General features: G+C 44.0%; 1 protein-coding gene across 1 annotated transcript in view; it reads left to right on the forward strand.

Moving 5' to 3' along the window:
* The first annotated feature begins 231 nt into the window (after window positions 1-231).
* The window catches only part of LOC149463863 (14-3-3 protein beta/alpha), a 44,711-nt gene continuing 24,743 nt past the window's right edge, over window positions 232-20,199 (forward strand). Inside the window, exon 1 of the mRNA XM_089674369.1 lies at window positions 232-387. The gene's annotated coding sequence lies outside the window, so the exon portion shown is untranslated. The remainder of the gene's footprint in view (window positions 388-20,199) is intronic.

The raw sequence follows: 20,199 nt of genomic DNA on the forward strand, positions 1-20,199 counted from the left end.
CAATTCGAATTTAATTTCTCACAAAGCCGTTCTAGTTTTATATTCTACAGTCGGCCAGCCAATCAGACCTCCATAATGTCACCCTATGAGGTAACCAGGCAGCCCAGACACACTCTCTCCCCCTCCCGCCCTTAGCGCCGCTCCTCTCCACAAGCCACTGACGTCACCCCGGTCGCCATGGTGACATGGAAGTCACTCCCCGCTCTACACCCCGGGGAGGCAGCCAGTCCCGCTCTGAGGGGGAGGCGGGGCCATAGTGAAGCGGAAGTGGCGGCTGGAACGGAAGTAGAACGGCATTGAATCCGCAGGAGAGGGGACGGGGAGGAAGCTGAACAGCCGGGCGTGTGTGAGCGTGTGGAAGCCGTGTCAACGGATCTCTATTCTCAGGTGCGGGAGCTGGGGCGAGGAGGGGAGGGAATGTCGGGCCGGGGTGAGCGCGGCCTGCTGTGTTCCCGGACACATCGCTCCGTCATCCTGCAATGACACGGCCTAATGCTGATAGCACTTGTGCCCGGGCCTGGCTGCCCTCTGCGTGCCTCTCATCGTGTCCTTGTGTCATCAGCATGGATCCGCCATTCCTCCGTCTACCTCCCACACATGGGAGCTCCATTCTGTACCCAGCTCACCGTGTACCCCCCATTCTGTGTATTCTCTGCAGTGCCTGTGCTTTCTACAGCTCCATATACAGCTGGCATCCAAGACAGCAACATTCCATCTGCATGACACATACATCCGGGCATCTACAGGGAGGGGATGCTGGACTTCTATGCAAATCTTGACTTTTCCTGCAGAAGTCTAGATTGGCTCCGCCCCCTGGATTGGTGATGAGCTCAGGCTTTTTCCAAGCTCCTCCTTATCCAAGCTTTGGCTTCACATTTATTTTTTGCCCAATCAGCTGCAGGCTGGGTGATCACCTGACCACGGCTCACACAGGGGCGGGATGCTGGCCGTGTCAGTGCACATGCTTGTATTTAAAGGGTTAGTTCACCTGTTCAGGAACAAATGAAAGGTGAACTAAGGCCGGGATCACACCAGTGCAGAGTGATTGTATACACATTTTAGGGCCCTTTCACACAGGCAGGCCAATAGGGTCCATATGTTCAAGTGGACCCGATCAGTCCATCCACTGTTCTCTATGGGAAGACATATGTATACAGACATGTACATTTACACCCAGCCTGCATCCAATCCGCGGAAGGCATCCGGACGGGGGCTGGCATCCGGACGGGGGCCGGGCCCGGGGGAAGGCATCCGGACGGGGGCCGGGCCCGCGGATCAGATGACAGTCTGATGTAAATGAACATGTGTCCATTTACACCCCACCTGCCTTGGATCTGCGAAAAGCAGACGGACAGGGATCTGATCCCCATCCAAAGATTGTATCAGATGACAGATGTAAACGGACAGGTGGTCTGTTTACATCCAACCGTAACATAGAGAGCAAGTGGGCTGTGTCCACTCTGCCCAAGGGGATCCCACAGGGATCAGCAGACAGATCCCCCGCTGAGCAGGCAGAACTTCTGGATGGAGTCCGCCTTGTGTGAAAGGGACCTTGGGTGCAATCCCATTCATTTTTTTTTATCAGACTGTGTTTTTTGGAAACGCATCAAAGGTGCAGTATGCAAGGCTTTGATGCGCTTTCGTGAAATGAACGGTCTAAGATTAGGCAGTTGGGGCAGCACCGTGGCTATGGGGGTCACTGCAGTCGTCAGTTGGATTCCCAACCACAATTATACCTGCATGGATTGGCAAACAAAAAATAAAAAAGTGAGCGCTATTCAGTCCAGCAGCTGTACACTCAAGGTAACCAACAAAACCTCAGTACAAAATAACATAAAAATAGTGCAGCGCTTAATAGAAATTATTCCCTTATCGGCTCACCCTCTGATGATGTGCGTGGCACGTAACGCGTAAGGAGGAGCCTGCTCGCGCCGTTGACGTCACGCCGTCGGAGCATCGTGGAGCTCCGGCGGCCATTTCACTCTTGGGACGGTTAGTGTTCGCTTTGCTTTACCGTTCCCACTGTATGTCGGATGCATCCTATGCTTTTAAATAAACGTCTGCCTTAATTAAATCATACTACACGATGGGCACCTCTTTGTTTTGACCCCGTGCGGGGATTATTTTTTTCCAGATACTGTGCTGCTCTGAATCTATCCAGAGAGGGAGGTTCCTACCACTGTAAGAGCAACACCCATACATCTCTTAAGGGGAACTCTGAGTTGGAGCTTTAACCACTTCCCGACCGGCCGTTGCATATAAACGGCCAGACGGTGGCACTGCAGGGTCGGGTGGCCGTTGCTTGTGTGCGCTCCCTGGGAGGGCGCAGCACCGCGAAATGGTGCCCGCTGTGTCCTCCGGACACAGTGAAACACAGATCGTCGGACGGGACCTCTGTACGAGGTCCCGATCATGTGATCACTGATTGGCCAATCAGTGATCACATGCAAAGTAGTAAGCAAGATGTCACTTCTGACATCATTGCTTACTACGTGTGAAATCTGTGAATGATCACAGAGGTCACATGGTACAAGGCTATTCACTACAGCCTTGTACCATGTGACAAGCTGTGACCAATCACAGCTCACTCAGTACTTCTCAATGAGTGCAAGAATGCAGACAGAGAGAAGGAGAAATGATTGCTTTTACATCCTATATGGGCGTAAAAGCAATCGGTGGAAAAAAAAAAAATCTTCATCACCCCCCACAAGTAGTACAGTGTCACCATGGTGACACTGTACTGCTAGGGTGACAGTATGTAAAAATAAAAAATAATATAAAAATGTAAAAAAAAAGTTTAAAAATGATAATTTTTGGTTATAAACTAATTTGGATTTTTTTTTTTTACTAAAAAGATAATGCAATAAATTTTGGCAAATATTTATGATGAAATATTATTTATTTGCAAAATGTTATAAAAAAACACTTTTCAAAATTTTTGGACATTTTCATTTACATAGTAAAAAAAATAAAAATCCCAGTGGTGAATAAATACCACCAAAATAAAGCTTTATCTGTCTCAAAAAAATGGTAAAAATTCATTTGGGTACAGTGTTGCATGACCGCGCAATTGTCATTCAAAGTGTGATAGCACTGAAAGCTGAAAATTGCCCTGGTCAGGAAGGGGGTAAAAGTGTCTGGTCTGAAAGTGGTTAATACCTGTGATCCCGGACCTATCTCACCCTGAGAGGGAAGCCCTTCTACCTGCTGACCCAGATGTGTATACCCGGAGACACCAGGGAACATTAATATACTGCACTATATCAAGTGCACTTCCGGTGAGTGGGCACTTCTATTTAGCCTAAAGAACGTTCACCGGTCTGGAATATTGGGACTATTTATTCCTTCATTGGGAATAGAATTTCTATTAAGCGCTGCACTATTTTTATGTTATTTTATACCTGCATGGAGTTTGCATGTTCTCCCTGTATCTGTGTGGATTACCTCCGGCTACTCAAATTGCCTCCCACACTCCAAACAGTTGGTATATGAATGACTGTGAGTTAGGGCCCTTAGATTGTACGCCCCTTGAGGGTTAGGGACTGTGAATGTACAATATATATGTAAAGCGCTGTATAAATTGACTACTATTCATAAGGGGAGTAGCACCTAAAACTGCTGTGGATAGAATTGTGCTGCACCAAACCGCACCACAGCTCGCTGACATGAACCTGGCTACCCAACAACTTCGACCAGTGGTTATCAACTTCTGAACTGAAGACGGCCTCAAATACGGCCCCGGACATTATCCAAGGGCCACACACAATATTCACTACATGTAATGCGTGAGAGGACTGTCAGAAATTGCAGACGAGGGTTTCACCGATATTGGTATCAGTGCTGTTACTAAACCTTTACTTAGTATTACTTGTACTCGTGTAAATGCTCTGATACCTGAAACCATTGCCTTTCTGGTGCAATTTGAGCCCATAAACAATGAATGTGCTGACATTGCCCTGCAAAGAATTGCATGCGATTTGAACAGGAATGTGGTGCGATTCCTGTCTGAATCATGTAGTTTCCCCATGGATGTGGTGAGATTTGAGCCATGCAAAATGGCCAAAATTGCACTGCAACTGTAGGGAAACCACATGATTTGGACAGGAATCGCACCGCATTCCTGTTCAAATTGAATGCAATTCTTTGCAGTGCGATTTCAGCACATTTGTTGTTTATGGGCTCAGATTGCACCATTCATTTTGTATTGGCTCAAATCGCATTACAAAGTTATCGGCGAGTACTTGACTGGAAGTATCAATAGTACTCGCCAATAAAAAAAATATCAGTGGAACCCTTCATGAGACCTAATAAATAAAATGAGGGTCAGAGAGTGTGGACATGCTACATTTTTGGCTGGGGATGGCTGCAGAAGATGTGAAGCTGGGAACATGTCACATGAGGCTAGTAGAGATCGGTGCTTGCCCTAATCCAGCCTTTTTCAATCAGGTTGCCCAGACACCCTGGGGGGCCTTCTGGTTTCCTTAGGGGTGCCTTTTCAAAATTCCCCAAAATTGTATACAAGCCAGCAGGAGGATCAAGTGTGCGTTTTAGTTACAAAAAGCTACAGGCTTTCATTTTGCACCATTACAATCTTCTAGCTTACAACAAAAAAAAAAACAATGATGTCATCAGTTGGTCAGAAGGACATCCGTCACCTGCATAGCATCTTTGCTTGCCCCTCCCCCGCCACTCTTTTTGTCAGCATTGGAGTCACATTAGCTGAGGGAGAAGAGAAACATTGGAATACTAGTCAGTACCAGTGTGCAAATGTGTATTTGCTTTGGAAGAATAAATCTCTAACATTGGGTGTCCCACATGTGCTGCATTCTGTAAAACTATTATTTCATTTTATACGTTTGGTATGAGTGACTCAAGATTTGTGCAGAATTTTAAAGGGCGCCTTGACTGGAAAAAGGTTGATAAACCCTGCATTAATCGGTGTTCCCTCAAAAGACTGCTGAGGGTCACAGATTGGGTGTCAGGGCCTTACACCCTCCCCCACCTAATGGCCCCTGCTCTACATATCTCCGTGAACGGTGAGCTGTCAGTGCCTATACAGCCGGCCAGGATTTTAAATTCCTGCAGTGCTTCCAGGACGGATCAGAGCAATTCTGATTGGTCATCACCAACACAGATTATCTCTCTGATCTGTCCCAGAAGCACAGCAAAGAGAAGAGGAAGAAGTGCAGGAATTTCAACTCCCCAGACTGCTACATGGGCACTGCAGGGCCAGTTCGCCCCCACCGTCCCCTGTGCTGAACACAAAGGGGCAGGATCCTGGTGATGTCGGTGCTTAATCCTACTGTTAAAGCGGAACTGCACTGTGTCTGAGCACCAAAAACACGTTTTCATTCATTTTTGTTATTCAAAGCCAATTCAGCCATCCTTCCATGCCTCCTTGCTTCATTTAAACAGCCCTTAGCATTTCTGGCTGTTTCCATTTTAAGTAAGGGCAGATGATTCACGTAGCAATGACTTCCTGGAATCCATCTGCCCTTAGCTCAGGCATGACGACAGGAGGGTGTGCTTAGCTGAAAAAACCCTCCTGAAGACTCCTGGGTTGTATGACCTCGTTTGCCTAGGCATGAAAACTAGGAAGTAACTAAGTAAATATTAAAAAAAAAAAAAAACGGTTTAAAACAAGTAAATATGATATACTTTCCTATCCATTTACTAATGTTACCAGCATAAGGATTGAAAATGGTCCATATTGATTAACTGCTTTAGTGCCGCCCCATAGCAGAAATACTGCTGCAGGGTGACAGCAGTGTGCAAAATCATGTATATACGTGACTTTGCGTTTCCTGGTAGGGGGTGTGCCACCAGCCGTGGCTGTCAATCACTGGGTCTGGGGGGCTGGGGTGGTAAACAGTTCTCTCCCCTGTCAGCTCCTGCACACTGCTTTGTGAAGCACACACACAGCCCCTAGTAAAACAGTACACTGTTAACCCTTTGATCGCCCCACATGTGAACCCCTTCCTGCCCAGTGCCATTAGTACAGTGTCGGTGCTGTTTATTAGCACTGATCATTGTATTGGTGTCACTGGGGATGTCTGTGGCACCAAGTCAGTTCCCCCCCCCATGTCAGAATGTCCACTGCAGTCCTGCTATAAGTCGCTGATCGCCGCCATTACTAGTGTAGAAAAAAAAAAGCCCAGTATATATACCACCATTTGTAGACGCTATAATTTCACATAAACCAATTAATTTACACGTATGTCCACCGAAGTCCCGCTATAAGTTGCTGATCGCCGCCATTACTAGTATTAAAACACAAAACAAAATCCCAGTATCTATACCGCCATTTTGTAAACACTATAACTTTCAAATAAACCAATTAATTTACACATATTGGGATTTTTTTTTTAGCAAAGACAGGAGAATACATTTTGGCCTAAATTTATGATGGGATTTGATTTTTTTTTATAATTTTTTGCTGGACATGTGTAATAGCAAAAAGTCAAAAATATTGTTTTTCTCAAAACTGTTAGTCTTTTTTTTTTTTTTTAAGTGCAAAAAATAAACGCACAGGTGATCAAATACCACCGAAAGAAAGCTCTATTTGTGGCGAAAAAAGGCCGTAAATTTCATTTGGGTGCAGCGTTGTATGACCACGCAATTGTCAGTTAACGCAGAAAATGGCCTGGTCAGGAAGGGGGGTAAATCATCTGCAGGGCAAGTGGTTAAGAGATTGAAGTACCACTTTAAAGGATTAGTTCACCTTTTCAGTAAAAATTACTAGAAGTAACACTGTACACCCCCCTCCCCAGTTTCCCACTGAACTTATCTCTGTGGATGCTGAGCAGTCAGTGTCCATGCAGCTGGTATCCAAAGGGTTTTATTGGGTTTTTCACGTTTTACAATAGAAAACGTAAACAGAGAATAAAGGCGCAGTGCAAATAGAGCGGCAAAGGGAAACCTATAACCTAAAAAGAATTCTGTGATACGGCATAATACACAAGCAAAAGCAAGTTGTGAGGTGTCACCAAACAGTATGTATGTAGGCTGTAGCAAAGGGATGCAATACAGTACACCAATCCTTAAGGGTGGTATGAATTATAGAAAAGAAAGGGGAATCCGTTAACAATTGTAAAAGCGCCAAAGTAAGAAAAAAGGAAGAAAAGAATGAAGGAGTAGGTGGAGTGAGCAAGAGGTGGGGAAATGGTAAACAGAGCCTGCCTGGATTTTGGAAGGTGGAGGGGCGGGCGGGGCTGTCAGCGTGTGGCTAGGTACAGTCACACAGAAAGCAAGGTTTGGGCTATGTTCACCTGTGCGTTGTATGTGATTCAGGGGTCCCAAACTTGAGGGATTCGGCATTGGTTCCTATGAGTGTGTGCCGTACCTCAGAAAATTGAAAAGTGGTTGTCTCCACGCCAAAGAGTGCCGGGCAGCCAGAAACACAAATCCTACCAGCTTTTTCTGATTCTTAGTTGGGGACAAGATCAATTCATGCAGAATGGCCTCCAAGGGGTTGCAGACCAAAGAGACATTAAGGACTGACCAGATCATAATGTAAACTCATGTTCACAACTAGGTTGCTTGAGGGCAGGACCACCAAATATGAAATGGAGAGCCTTGCTTCCTACAGCCAGGACAGCACATGGGAAATGCTGAAGCGGTGATATTAGACACTCAATCAGGGGTCATGTACCACCATGAAAGTAGTTTATAGACATATTCTTATGTGAAGAAGTTCAGAGAACATTTGGAAGAGGCTAGCCAATTCGTAGTCCATGTAAGTTGGTCAGGGCCTCTACCACTCAGCCAGAGCCTATCAAGTCGGTTATAGAGGAGTATAAGTCTGAGACTAGGCCTTTCAGATAGTGGTCTTTCCGGCAACGTTTTTTGAATGGGGTTAAACGTTTAGGCAGACGGCCTAGCATCAGAGCAGGCTGCAAGCATGGTTTTTATCTGGGATGTACCAGAAGAACTGCTGGTAATTGCCAATGTTCTTCTAGATATTGAAAAGATGTAACACCATTCAGAGCGAGGAGCTCATAAACATATTTAACTCCCTCCTACGCCACCACCCAAAAGCCAACAAATTATCGTATGCAGGTTTGAACTGAAGGTTATCTAGAATACTGGAAAGAGGTAAATGGGGAGAAAGCAGCCTACTGGATTATTTCATTGATTTAGGTAGTGCGACAAAAAAGGGCCTGTGATGTGGGAGGAGGTCCAAAGAAGATTTTACACCTGGAAAGGGGAACATTCCGCAATCACGAAATGAACCCATATTGGCATCTCAGAGGTGGCATGCAGAGAGACGGGGGGGGGACAACGTTTTATGATCCTTATAGCCAGTACAGTACTGGGGCTACTATACTTGGTCTGCGTCCTTTTCAGATAAAGTGGACAAGTTTGCGTTCTTCGATCCTCAGAATGTGTCTCAGAATAAGAACTGTTAGTACCCGGCAATAATAAAGGCGATTTGGCATAAAAGCCATATGGAGGGCATGTTTCCTGCCAAACCAAGATATCTGCAAAGAAGCCCAGGATGCAAATAGTATCTTCCGATCTTTAAAGGGAGGAGGTTAGTTTGCTTGGTACAGGGAGTCAAAGGACGAAGTGAAGCATGTCCCAAGGTATGGGAGAGAGGCTGGCTAAGAAAATCTATAGTTGGTCAGGGGTAAGCTTCAGAGCCTTGGATTTGGCCTTGTTGAGTTTTAAGTGCAATAGCTGCCTAAATTCAGAGAGGACCTTGAACAAGTTGGGTAGAGAGGTATGAGGAGAGGAGATGAACAAGTAATATGTTGTCAAAAAGCATCAGTTTATGGTGTTCACCCACCAATTCCATCCCCTGGACATCCAGTTGGGCTTTGATAGCCACAGCCAGGGGATCCAGGGCAAGGATGAAGAGGATGGGAAAACCCTGTCTCCTACCAGTATACTTCAGTACAGCAGTGTGTTGAGTGTAAAGAGCTGATATCCAAGAGAGTAAACCATCACTGAAACCCTATTGTCTCAGGGTGTAGCACATAAAAGCCCATAAGATGGTATAGAAGGCCCTAAGAACATCAAGGGATGGCATCATACTGGGCTGGAGCGAAATTTGGCAAGATGTATGAGGTGTATAGTTCTAAGGATATTGTCCCCAGCGCCAGGCAAAGTGAGGAACCTCACCTGATCTTTGGGGATCAGCTTCCCAGTGTCAAGTCTGGTGGCCAAACATTTTGCTAAATTTTTCACATAAATGTCGATATAGGAAGGAAATTAGAGCAGGTATGGGGGTTCGTGTCTGGTTTCAGGATCATGAACACATTGGCCTTAAGAGATTCTGGTGGGAAAGGGTAGGCAGTTTATAAATGGCTGAAAACTACCTGTAGGTGGGGAGTAAGAACATCAGATTTTTTTTTATTAAAGAGCCATATAACTGTGGGGTCCCTGGTTATTTACAGATCTTAAGGCTGCGAATCGCAGTTGTGATCTCTAACGTGGTGACATCAGCCTCCTTGAATTTCTGGCGTCATGTCGAAATCAAAGGGAGAGCAAGTGTATCAAGAAAGGCCTGAGCCCGGGTGATAGAAAGCAGTTCAGAGGTGGATGTATATGACGACAGAATTCTGCCAGGATATCCTGAGGGTTGCTGGTTAGAGTGTGGAGGCGTGTAGGAAGAGCAATGGGTTTGTATTGCGATGAGAGACAGGGAAAACATTTCACCAACATGGTGCCCCGTTGTATTGCTTTGAGCATAGCATTTCTGATGTGCCAAACGCAACTGCTTATGGAGTTATCAGTGAATCAAAGGTTCAATTCCATGCAAGCTTTATCTTGGCGGAGTTTAGCAGCAGAAGTAGGATTGAGATCATAGGCAGTGGCGCTCAAGTTCCTGTTCCAGTTGTAGTTGGCGTTGATCTCTTAGGCAACGTCATGGAGAGGCTATCAGTGAGATGACCTCTTGCCACTATTTTATAAGCTTCCCAATGTGGTGTAGGTGAAGAGACCCAATCTCCTAGATTGTAAGCTCCCAGGATCAGGGCCCTCCTAACCCTCTTGTATTGAACTGTATTGTTGCTGTATTGTCTCCTTTATATTGTAAAGCGCTGAGCAAACTGTTGGCGCTATATAAATCCTGTATAATAATAATAAAATGCGAGGTTGCTCGCTCAGCATGAATGCCATAAAGCAAACCCCTTTGTATTTTTCTTCACTTGCCCTCCGGAAGATTTTTACCCCTTCCTGACCAGGCCATTCTTTGCGATGTGGCTCTGCGTTACTTTAACTGACAATTGCGCAGTCATGCAATGCTGTACACAAATGGAATGTCTTTTTTTTTTTTTTCTTACAAATAGAGCTTTCCTTTGGTGGCATTTGATCACTTTTCATGCTATAAACAAAAAACGACTGACAGTTTAAAGAAAAAACAATATTTTTTATTTTCTGCTATAAAACATATCCAATAAAATAAAATTTTAAAATCATATTTCTTCATAAATATAGGCCAAAATGTATTCTACATATTTTTGGTTAAAAAAATCCCAATAAGTGTATATTAGTTTTTGCAAAAGTTACAGCATCTACAAACTATGGTACATATACTGGAATTTTTTCTTCTTTTAGATTAGTAATAGCGGCGATCAGCAACTTATAGTGGGGCTGCGATATTGCAGTGGGCATTTTTAAACTGACACTTTGTGAGAACCAGTGCTAAAAATATACACTAATCACTGTACTAATGACACTGGTTGGGAAGGGGTTAACATCTAGGTTGATCAAAGGGTTAAGTGTGTGCCTAGCTGTGTGCTTGGTGTTCACTAGGTGGCGCTTTTAGTAGGGGAAGTGATAGATCGTGTTCTCAGCTCTGCAGAGACACATGATCCATGACTCCCCCATCACAACAGGGCTGTGACTATGTAAACATACACAGCTCTATTCTTCCTCAATGACTGACGATCTGCAGGTGCTGGTGGGCAACAGCTCATCGGGACTTGTAGGTCTGTTTTCTGCTGTGAAATGTCACCGCACAATGATCCTCCCAGAGGTGCATGCAAGCCCCCGTGTGGCAGAAGTGCAAAATCATGTATATATGTACACACACGTGATTTTGCACAGTAATGCTGCCCTGTAGCAGTAAAACTGCTATAGGGCAGAGATAAAGTGGTTAAGGCAAAACATTCTCTGATTTTGTTGAGGTGGAATGGTGACACAATCTCCTCATCCAGTCAGAGAATTCTTTGTATGAATTGAGAAGATTACAAATTGTTCTGTGAATGGCACCCCTGTATTGTGCTTTTGGCAGCTGCCCACCACAGGACCTGGAAGACGGTGGAAATAAGTGTAGTAGCGGCTACTACTACAGTGATTCTCAGTATCTGCAGCAGCCCCACAGGTATAGAATTTGTATACTTTTATTGGTCTAAGCCAGCAATGGGCAAACTACGGCCCGCGGGCTGTATACGGCCCGGCGGACCTTTTAATCCGGCCTGCGGAGTGTGATACATTGGCTGTCAGGATGTGTGTAGGCGGGGCAGCGTGACGAACGTGAGGGGAGCTAGGCTCCTCTCACAGTCCGCCCTGAAGACCGGAACGGCGCGGGAACACAGCGAGAGGAACGCGCGGAGCAAAGGTAAGTAAATTGACACGGGGACTTGGCTTACTACTTGGGGGGGGAATAGTACTATGGGGGATGAATTACTATAGGGGGGATGAATTACTATATGGGGGATGAATTACTATATGGGGGATGAATTACTATGGGGGATGAATTACTATAGGGGGGATGAATTAATATGGGGAATGAATTACTATATGGGGGATGAATTACTATAGGGGGGATGAATTACTATATGGGGGATGAATTACTATAGGGGGGATGAATTACTATATGGGGGATGAATTACTATAGGGGGATGAATTACTATATGGGGGATGAATTACTATGCTTACTATGGGGGAATATTACTATACTTACTATGGATGACACATACACATCATTCATCTACTCTTGGTCCGGCCCCCGGGTCCAGTATATGAACCCATTGCGGCCCTCAAGTCAAAAAGTTTTCCCACCCCTGGTCTAAGCCATTCTATGCAAAAGTAAACCTGTATTGTATCCCCATAAATGCCACCTCAAAAACAAGCATTACCAATAACGGGGGTTGTGTGCCATAAAGGAGCCTGGGTTAAACTGGAAGAAAAGCAAAAGTCTGTCCTTTAAAACTGTGCCCTCCCCCCTCCTCCTACCTATCTTGCTCAAACTGCATTTAAAACAAAATGTGTGTACTTGGCTGTTTTAAACACCGGATGTTCAGCTGTGTTTTATTGCTGTCTCTGACATATCGCCTCCTTACCACCTGTTGCACTCCTCTGAAAAGTGATCAGCTGTTTGATTGCTTTTCACAAGGGTGGCAAGCACTGCTGCTAGTATATACTTAAGCTGGCTATACACGTATACATTTTCCTACCAAGAATTTTAGTTTGAAGAATATTCGTTTGATTTTCTATTTGTTAGTGCAGTCAAATCGATGTTCATTTTCGACAGCAGTGATGGGAAAATTCGAAGGGGCAGGAAGGAAAACTTTTCTCGATCAAATGAATTTTCGGCCGGTGTATGTGGTTATCGTTCAGAAATTACATTCATTTTAAAGTCGAATGTTAAAAGCAGAAGACAATTTTCGAACGACATTCATCCTATGAACATGAATTTTTGTGCGACTTTTTTCTTACGAATATTCTCGGCCGAAAATCGATGTGTATGGCCAGCTTAAGACTTAGCCGTTCATTTGATTTGTTCAGTCTGAATGGTCACAACGAGTCAAACACCTGGCTATACTCGTCACAGGAATATGCTGATCTGGGGGAGAGAAGGAAATTGATAGACAATCTACAGAAAGAATAGCAAGTGATATTGACAGTTAATAAATATACAGGTAAATAGTAAGAGAAATGCAGAGGGAGTGTATAGTGCATGGCTTGGAAAATCCCAGGTCGCCATGGCAACTAGAAATTGCATCCAGGCACCTGGGTTCACACACTGCCTCCCATTGACTTCAGTGCAAAAAAAACGCGTCCCATTGACTTTAGTGCAAAAACTCCTGTCAATAGCAATCCTATGTGAACACTGATCTCCGCACGCCACTCTACTCTATCACTTGCGTGTCTGGAATGCACCGCTGCAAACTTGCACAGAACCCTTTTCGTAATGGCACTCAACACAATGCTTTTGGATCGCATCTGTGTGAACCACCTCAATAGGAACACATAATAACTGGCCTGTCATGCAAATCTGTGAGTTTGAAAACACATCCAAAATCACACGTGTGAACTAGGGCAGCTCCATTCACTCCTGGGCATTTTGGGATTGGCACCTAAAAGGTGGTGCGGTTTTGCTGTGATTGTTCCATGGCAAATTGCATCACATGAAGCTCGTCACCCAAATTTGCGTTTGCCCCGGGCTCTGATAACCCAGAAAAAACCTGGCTTCTAATATTTTTAGCTGCCTCCTAGATGTCAAGCCCTGGTATAGTGAATGGACAGGTTGTATGGTAAAAGTGAAGTTTTGGTATCTGGTGGGTATGATGTGTGGAGAATATAAAGGCATCAATTTCCGTAACTTTCTCTTTAAATAGCAGCATCAAATTCCCTTACGCGTTTCGTGCTAGGCCCAGCTCTTCCTCAAATATTATCTTGTTCATGCTGGATATTTAAATAAAGTGGGCATGTTGTTTTATATCTTGGTTTGCAGTGTAGCTTGTAAAACAGATTGCTTCAGTGGAGACGAGTCGAGACAGCATGTCACTATGGCATGTGAAGTCGGATCTATTCTGGAGAAGCATGTGGAAAGCTCAGCATTCAGTGCATCCAGAAAGTATTCACAGCGCTTAACCACTTCCCGTCTGGCTGTTGTATATAAACAGCCGGACGGTGGCAGTACAGGGGCGGGTTGCCGTTCATAAATGGTGCCCGCCATTTTGGAATGTGTGCGCTCCCTGGGAGCTGTATGGGACCTCTGTGTGAGGTCCCGATCATGTGACCACTGATTGGCCAATCAGTGATCAGTTGAATTGGTGTAAGCAAGATCAGTGGTGCATTTAGATTTCGTACTGCCCTAGGCAACACAAAAACTGGCTCCCCCCATTGACCAACAACACCCCAGCCAAGAGAGCCTTCCACTACCACCGCCCCACATACAGTGGCAACCCCCCCCCACCCCGACAAGAGATAAGACACTCACCTTCACAGCTCCGCATATCCCTGGGAATAAGAGTCAGGCTCTGCGTACACCATCAAGCAGCCCGCAGGCTCTATCATATCCCACCTCGTCCCCGTGCTGCATGTGTCCCTTCTTCCTTTCCTTCTTTTAGGGGCAGTGCTGCCCCCCTGAAAAATGCCACCCTAGGCAAATGCCTTGTTTGCCTTGTGGTAATTACACCCCTGAGCAAGATGTCACTTCTGACATCATTGCTTACTATGTGTGAAATCTGTGAATGATCACAGAGGTCACATGGTACAAGGCTATTCACAACAGCTTTGTACCATGTGACAAGCTGTGACCAATCACAGCTCACACAGTATTTCTCAATGGCTGCAAGAATGCAGCCAGAGAGGAGGAGAAATTAATGCTTTTACACATAAAAGGCTGTAAAGCAATCAGTGTAAAAAAAAAAAAATCATCACCCCCACAAGTAGTACAGTCACTATGGTTACACTGTACTGCTGTACTGCTAGGGTGACAGTATGTTAAAAAAAATCATATAAAAATGTTTAAAAAAATTATTATTTTTGGTTATAAACTAATTTGGGTTATTTTTTTTACTAAAAAGATAACTGAATACATTTTGGCCAAGATTTATGAAGAAATATTTGCAAAATTGTATAAGAAAAACACTTTTTTTTTTTTTTTTCAAAATTTTTAACTTTTTCATTTGTATAGCAAAAAAATAAAAATCCCAGTGGTGAATAAATTCTACCAAAATATAGTTTTATCTGTCTAAAAAAAAATGCTAACAAATTCATATGGGTACAGCGTTGCATGACCGCGCAATTGTCTTTCAAAGTGTGATAGCGCTGAAAATTGACCTGGACTGGAAGGGGGTGAAAGTGACCGGACATGAAGTGGTTAACTTTTGCCACATTTCTTTGTTACAGCCTTATTCCAAAATAAATTAAATTTATTTTTTTCCGTAACATTCTACAAACCATACCCCATAATGACAACATGAAAGAAGTGCGTTTTGAAATCTTTGCAATTTTATTAAAAAGAAAAAAGAACCGCCCCCCCCCCCCCCCCCCATGTACATAAGTATTCCCAGCTTTTGCTCAATACTTTGTTGAAGCACCTTTAGTACCAATTACAGCCTCAAGCCGTTTTGAGTATGATGCTACATGCTTGGCACAATATAACCTCATTTTTTTTATTTTAGTGTAAAAAAAAAAAAAAATCCCTTTGACTTTACAGTGGCTTTTAAATAAGTCAGGGATACATTTTGTAAATTGACTTTTACATGCAACGTACCACTGTTAAAATGTGTGTGTGCGATAAATCCTTTGTGATTTCGACAAATTCATTTTATTATTAAAAATGACCGCATGTGTTATCCTCTATTAAACTGATCCTAGTCTACTCATCTGGGAGGATAGTGATTTCATAGGAGATTGTATGAAAGTGAAGCGCTTGCTCCAGCAGATCCATTATGAGGAGTCTCAGCAGGCAGACAGAAATCTTGTATTGCTGCTCCTTGTTCACAAAATGATTTTTTTTTTCTCACTTCAGCCTTTGATCTGTTTTTAATTTTTTTTTTTTTTTTTTTTTTCTATAGCGGGAAGGAAACTGGTAAAGTTTGCAGCTTCTATTAGCCATAGTCTACTACATAATTTTTTTTTCTTTTTAATACATTGTGGAATTTAACCCTTTTTTCCTTAGTCCATAAAGGTCTATCTTTATCCATCCCTTTTTCACAAATATATAAATAAATACAAAATAAAAAAAATCTGTATTCATTTAGTGAAAATTAGCAATTAGATTGTAAATGAGATGAAAGCTGTTCGCTGACATAGATCTTGCATGCAAGCTTGAGGTTCCTTTGACAAAAATGAATGCCTGCAGATGAGCACTGCCATCTTCAATCTGCGCTGCTCATGTACAGTATTAGTTATTGCACAATTAAAAATAATAAATTAACCACTTCCAGTCCGGACACTTTCACCCCCTTCCTGTCCAGGCCAATTTTCAGCTTTCAGCGCTATCACACTTTGAATGACAATTGCGCGGTCATGCAACGCTGTACCCATATGAATCTTTTAGCATTTTTTTGAGACTGATAAAGCTTTATTTTCGTGGTATTTATTCACCATTGGGATTTTTAATTTTTTTACTATGTAAATGAAAGTCCAAAAATTTTGAAAAAGTGTTTTTCTTATACAATTTTGCAAATAAATAGTACTTCATCATAAATCTTGGCCAAAGTTTATTCAGTTATCTTTTTGGTAAAAAAAAAAAGCCAAATTAGTTTATAACCAAAAATTATAATTTTTAAATGTGTTACTTTTTTTATATATTTTTTTACATACTGTCACCCTAACAGTACACTGTCACCATACTACTTGTGGGAGGTGGTGAAGATTTTTTTTTTTTTTTTACACTGATTGCTTTTACACCCATAAAAGTGTAAAGGTTTTTTTATAGATATATAATTTTTTTTTTTTTTTTTTTTTTACATACCGTCACCCTAGCAGTACAGTGTCACCATAGTGACACTACTACTTGTGGGGGGTGATGACGATATGTTTTCTTTTCTTTTTTTTATTGCTTTTACGCCAATAAAGGCTGTAAAAGCAACCATTTCTCCTTCTCTCTGGCTGCATTCTTGCAGCCATTGACAAAACTGAGTGAGCTGTGATTGGTCACAGCTTGTCACATGGTACAAGGCTGTTGTGAATAGCCTTATACCATGTGACCTCTGTGATCATTCACAGATTTCACACAGAGTAAACAATCATGTCAAGTGACATCTTGCTTACTACTCTGCATGTGATCACTGATTGGCCAACGAGTGATCACATGATCGAGACCTCGCGCAGAGGTCCCTTCCGACGATCGGTGTTTCACTGTGTCCGAAGGACACAGCAGGCACCGGATCGCGGTGCTGCGCGATCCCAGGGAGAGTGCACATCTAGAAAATGCGGGTGCTGTGTATGAACGGCAACCCGCCCCTGGAGTGCCTCCGGCCGTTTATAAACAGCAGGCGGACGGCAAGTGGTTAAGAAACATATTGGGTATTGCTGCACAGAGGAATACTTCTGGTGGCATTATTTTCCATTATCTCCTAAAGGTTTTTAAAAACTCAGTTTTAGTTTCTTCAGGGATGCACACTATTGTAAGGCTTGACATCTTTCATAATATTAAAAAATGTAAGTCTGCTGCTGCCACCTCCATTCTAACTGTCCTGTAGAGGAAAGCTGTGGATATTCACCTTTTCTCAGGGCACTCCAGTCTGGTCATGTGAATGGATTCCCCATAGTAAATCTATGGGTGATGTTACTGCTCTCCTTTTCCCCTTAAAGTGGATAATGCATAAGATTGGTTTTTTTTTTCCCCAGTTATACTAATAGGTGGATGCAGCATCTGTCCCCCACACACTCTCAGGGTGAGAACTCGATCACATGATCGCTGAGCAGAGAGCGACGACTGTCAGTCACCGCTGTCTGTTCTGCCACCCAGGCGCTCACTACAGCGCTGGGCTGTGAAGAGGGAGGGGTGCGGCTGGCTCAGGCTCTCAACGGATTGCTGAGCCAGGTTGCTGCTCCAGACTCTGGGATGGATCCCGACCAGGGGCGGACTGACCATTTGGAAACTCGGGCACTGCCCGAGGGCCCGGGGTCAGTAGGGGGCCCCATGAGATGCCCCTGGTACCTTTTTTTTCATAGGCTTTTTTGAGTTTAGGCAAGGACACGGGCCCCATGATCCCCTATTGCCTGGGGGCCCCATGAATTGTCATTCCGCCCATGATCCCGACTTTAAAGTTGGGATCTTTTCCCAGTTGGGACTGGCTGAGTGGCTTCAGCCCACTGTCAGCTGAAAATGGGTTACAGGAGTTCAGAACAAACTGCACTCCTGTGACCACAGGAGGAGTACAGCCTAAAGAGCTTTGCCAGTACTTCTATTTAAGGTAAAATACCTTCTGGGTGCATTGACCCCCCCCCCTCCTCCTCCCCTGCCCATAATTACCTGAGCCCCATCTTGATCCAGCAATGTGCATGAGAGCAGCAGCTCTCCCGGGTCTCCATCTCCTCATTGGCCCCTCCTCTTGCTGCTGTCTGTCACTGCTAGTGAGCCAATGAGGAGATGGCGGAGGTGTGTGGTTGAGAACTGAAAAGAATAGGCGCTGTGGAAAATGCTCTCAGTCAAGCACCTTAATGAAGGTGCATCTTTATTCAGTGATACAAAGTAGCAAATATAAAATTTGACCAGCCTGAAGTGAACAGTGTGACTCCAATGGAAGGCCCGTCCACTCTGAAGGGAGCTGGGATCGGAGAACGCTCCTGTCGGCTACGAATCACGTGGTGTCAGCGTACCTGCGTCCCGGGTGGCGTTATCACGCCAAGCGAAGGGCGGAAGGCAGTGTCCGGCGTCAGCTGGGAACGTATGTAGGATTACCAAGATGACCTGTTTCGCACAGTTGCGCTTTGTCAAGTGTGGTTGAGTCATGCTCTGTGTGCGAATGGACAATATCCGTTCACAGGAGCGCAGCTCTGTAGTGAGCCTGATCGAGTGCCCTCAAAGCAAGAGTCTTGCTATTGGGTGCACTCAGCAGGGGGAGGAGCCAGGAGCTCCAGCCTTAAAAGGAGGATCGAGACTGCTCTGTGCAAAACTATTACACAGCCGGTAAGTATAGCATGTTGTTTTCTTATTTAAAACAATACAACCTTTAGAATCACTTTTAGCTGGCCACTGAAGCACCCTAAAAAAAGCTATATACATGGAACTAGGCTGTAGAAAAAAGAAGAGGGCTGGGAGCAGATTTACGTTTCGTTTAGCCCAGACTTCCATGCTAAGCCACTCTAATGTTAAAAATGCTCCTTTTCCCCCAGCTCACCCCCCTGACTAGCCTGTGTTAGAAAGATCTGTATTCTTCATGGTTTTCATGCATTCAAAACTGCATGGTGCCGCAGTGCCATCAGTAGGATTCATGTGCTTCTGTGTTTAGTGGGTGTAATTGATGCAATGTTGCATGCCCTGCATGGGTTCTCCATTGTAGGATGGCTGATGAGCTCAGCTCTGTCCAACAAAACCTCTCAATGGACCTCCCACTGGGGTATTGGACAGCAGTAAAGATTAGTTGGCTTCATTATGTTTCCCAATTTAGGCTAAGAACATTCTAATCAATTACAGAATATGCCTAAAGGCCATACAAGGATCAAAATTCTGCTAAATCTGCACAGACCGGCCAAATTTCTATCCATGGGCAGGCTGGTCGTACAGAAGTTCACTTTCCAGTCGACTTCTGTACAATCAGCCTTTTGGGTTTTTCCCAAACGATCCGTGCCGCCTGCAACATTGGGAAGGCTCCCCACCATCAGAACACAGTACCATGGCGGTAGTGTTTCCCCCATCAACATTGTGAGTGTGGACGGGGAAATCTGGTCGTTTCTTTTTTTTTTTTTTTTTTTTGTTTTGTTGCTGGTTAAACAAAAAAAAAAGATTAATATAAGTCCAGCTTAATACAGTGTCCATGTCACTTTGTGTGAGCTGAAAAGAAATCACAAAGAACCTTCTCTTTTTATTGTGTTTACTTCTAATCCCATTAATCCATTATGTAATGGAGATAAACAAAGGCAGATGTTTGCTTCCTAGCCTCAGTGACAGCCATGGCTGCCCCAAAAGATGCAGTGAAGAAAAAAAAAAAAAAAAAGATTTGACGAAACAGTGTGTGATTTGCAGAATTACCATGGGAATATGAAGGGAGAAAAAGAAACCCAATGCGGACACCACATCTGAGGACTAGTAAGATCCAATGGTGCATTTTTGTTTCTGGGGAAAAGGATGCTAGATTCAAAAACAATGGATGAGATAGTAAGGGAAACAATGGATATTCTGTGTATTCCCAAGCAATACGTCCCCCCCCCCCCCCCCCCATGTAAGCTGGTCCTTTTATATATAAGAAACCTTTGGCCGCATGTGCCTGTTTACAAGTAGTAAGCCAATGCGTGGTGTATGCATGCTATGATTGCTTTGCCATATATTTTCAGTAAGGGAAGAGA

This window comes from Staurois parvus, unplaced genomic scaffold, assembly GCF_062004578.1.
Source record: "Staurois parvus isolate SC_StPar_1 unplaced genomic scaffold, SC_StPar_1.0 ptg000151l, whole genome shotgun sequence".
Taxonomy (NCBI): domain Eukaryota; kingdom Metazoa; phylum Chordata; class Amphibia; order Anura; family Ranidae; genus Staurois; species Staurois parvus.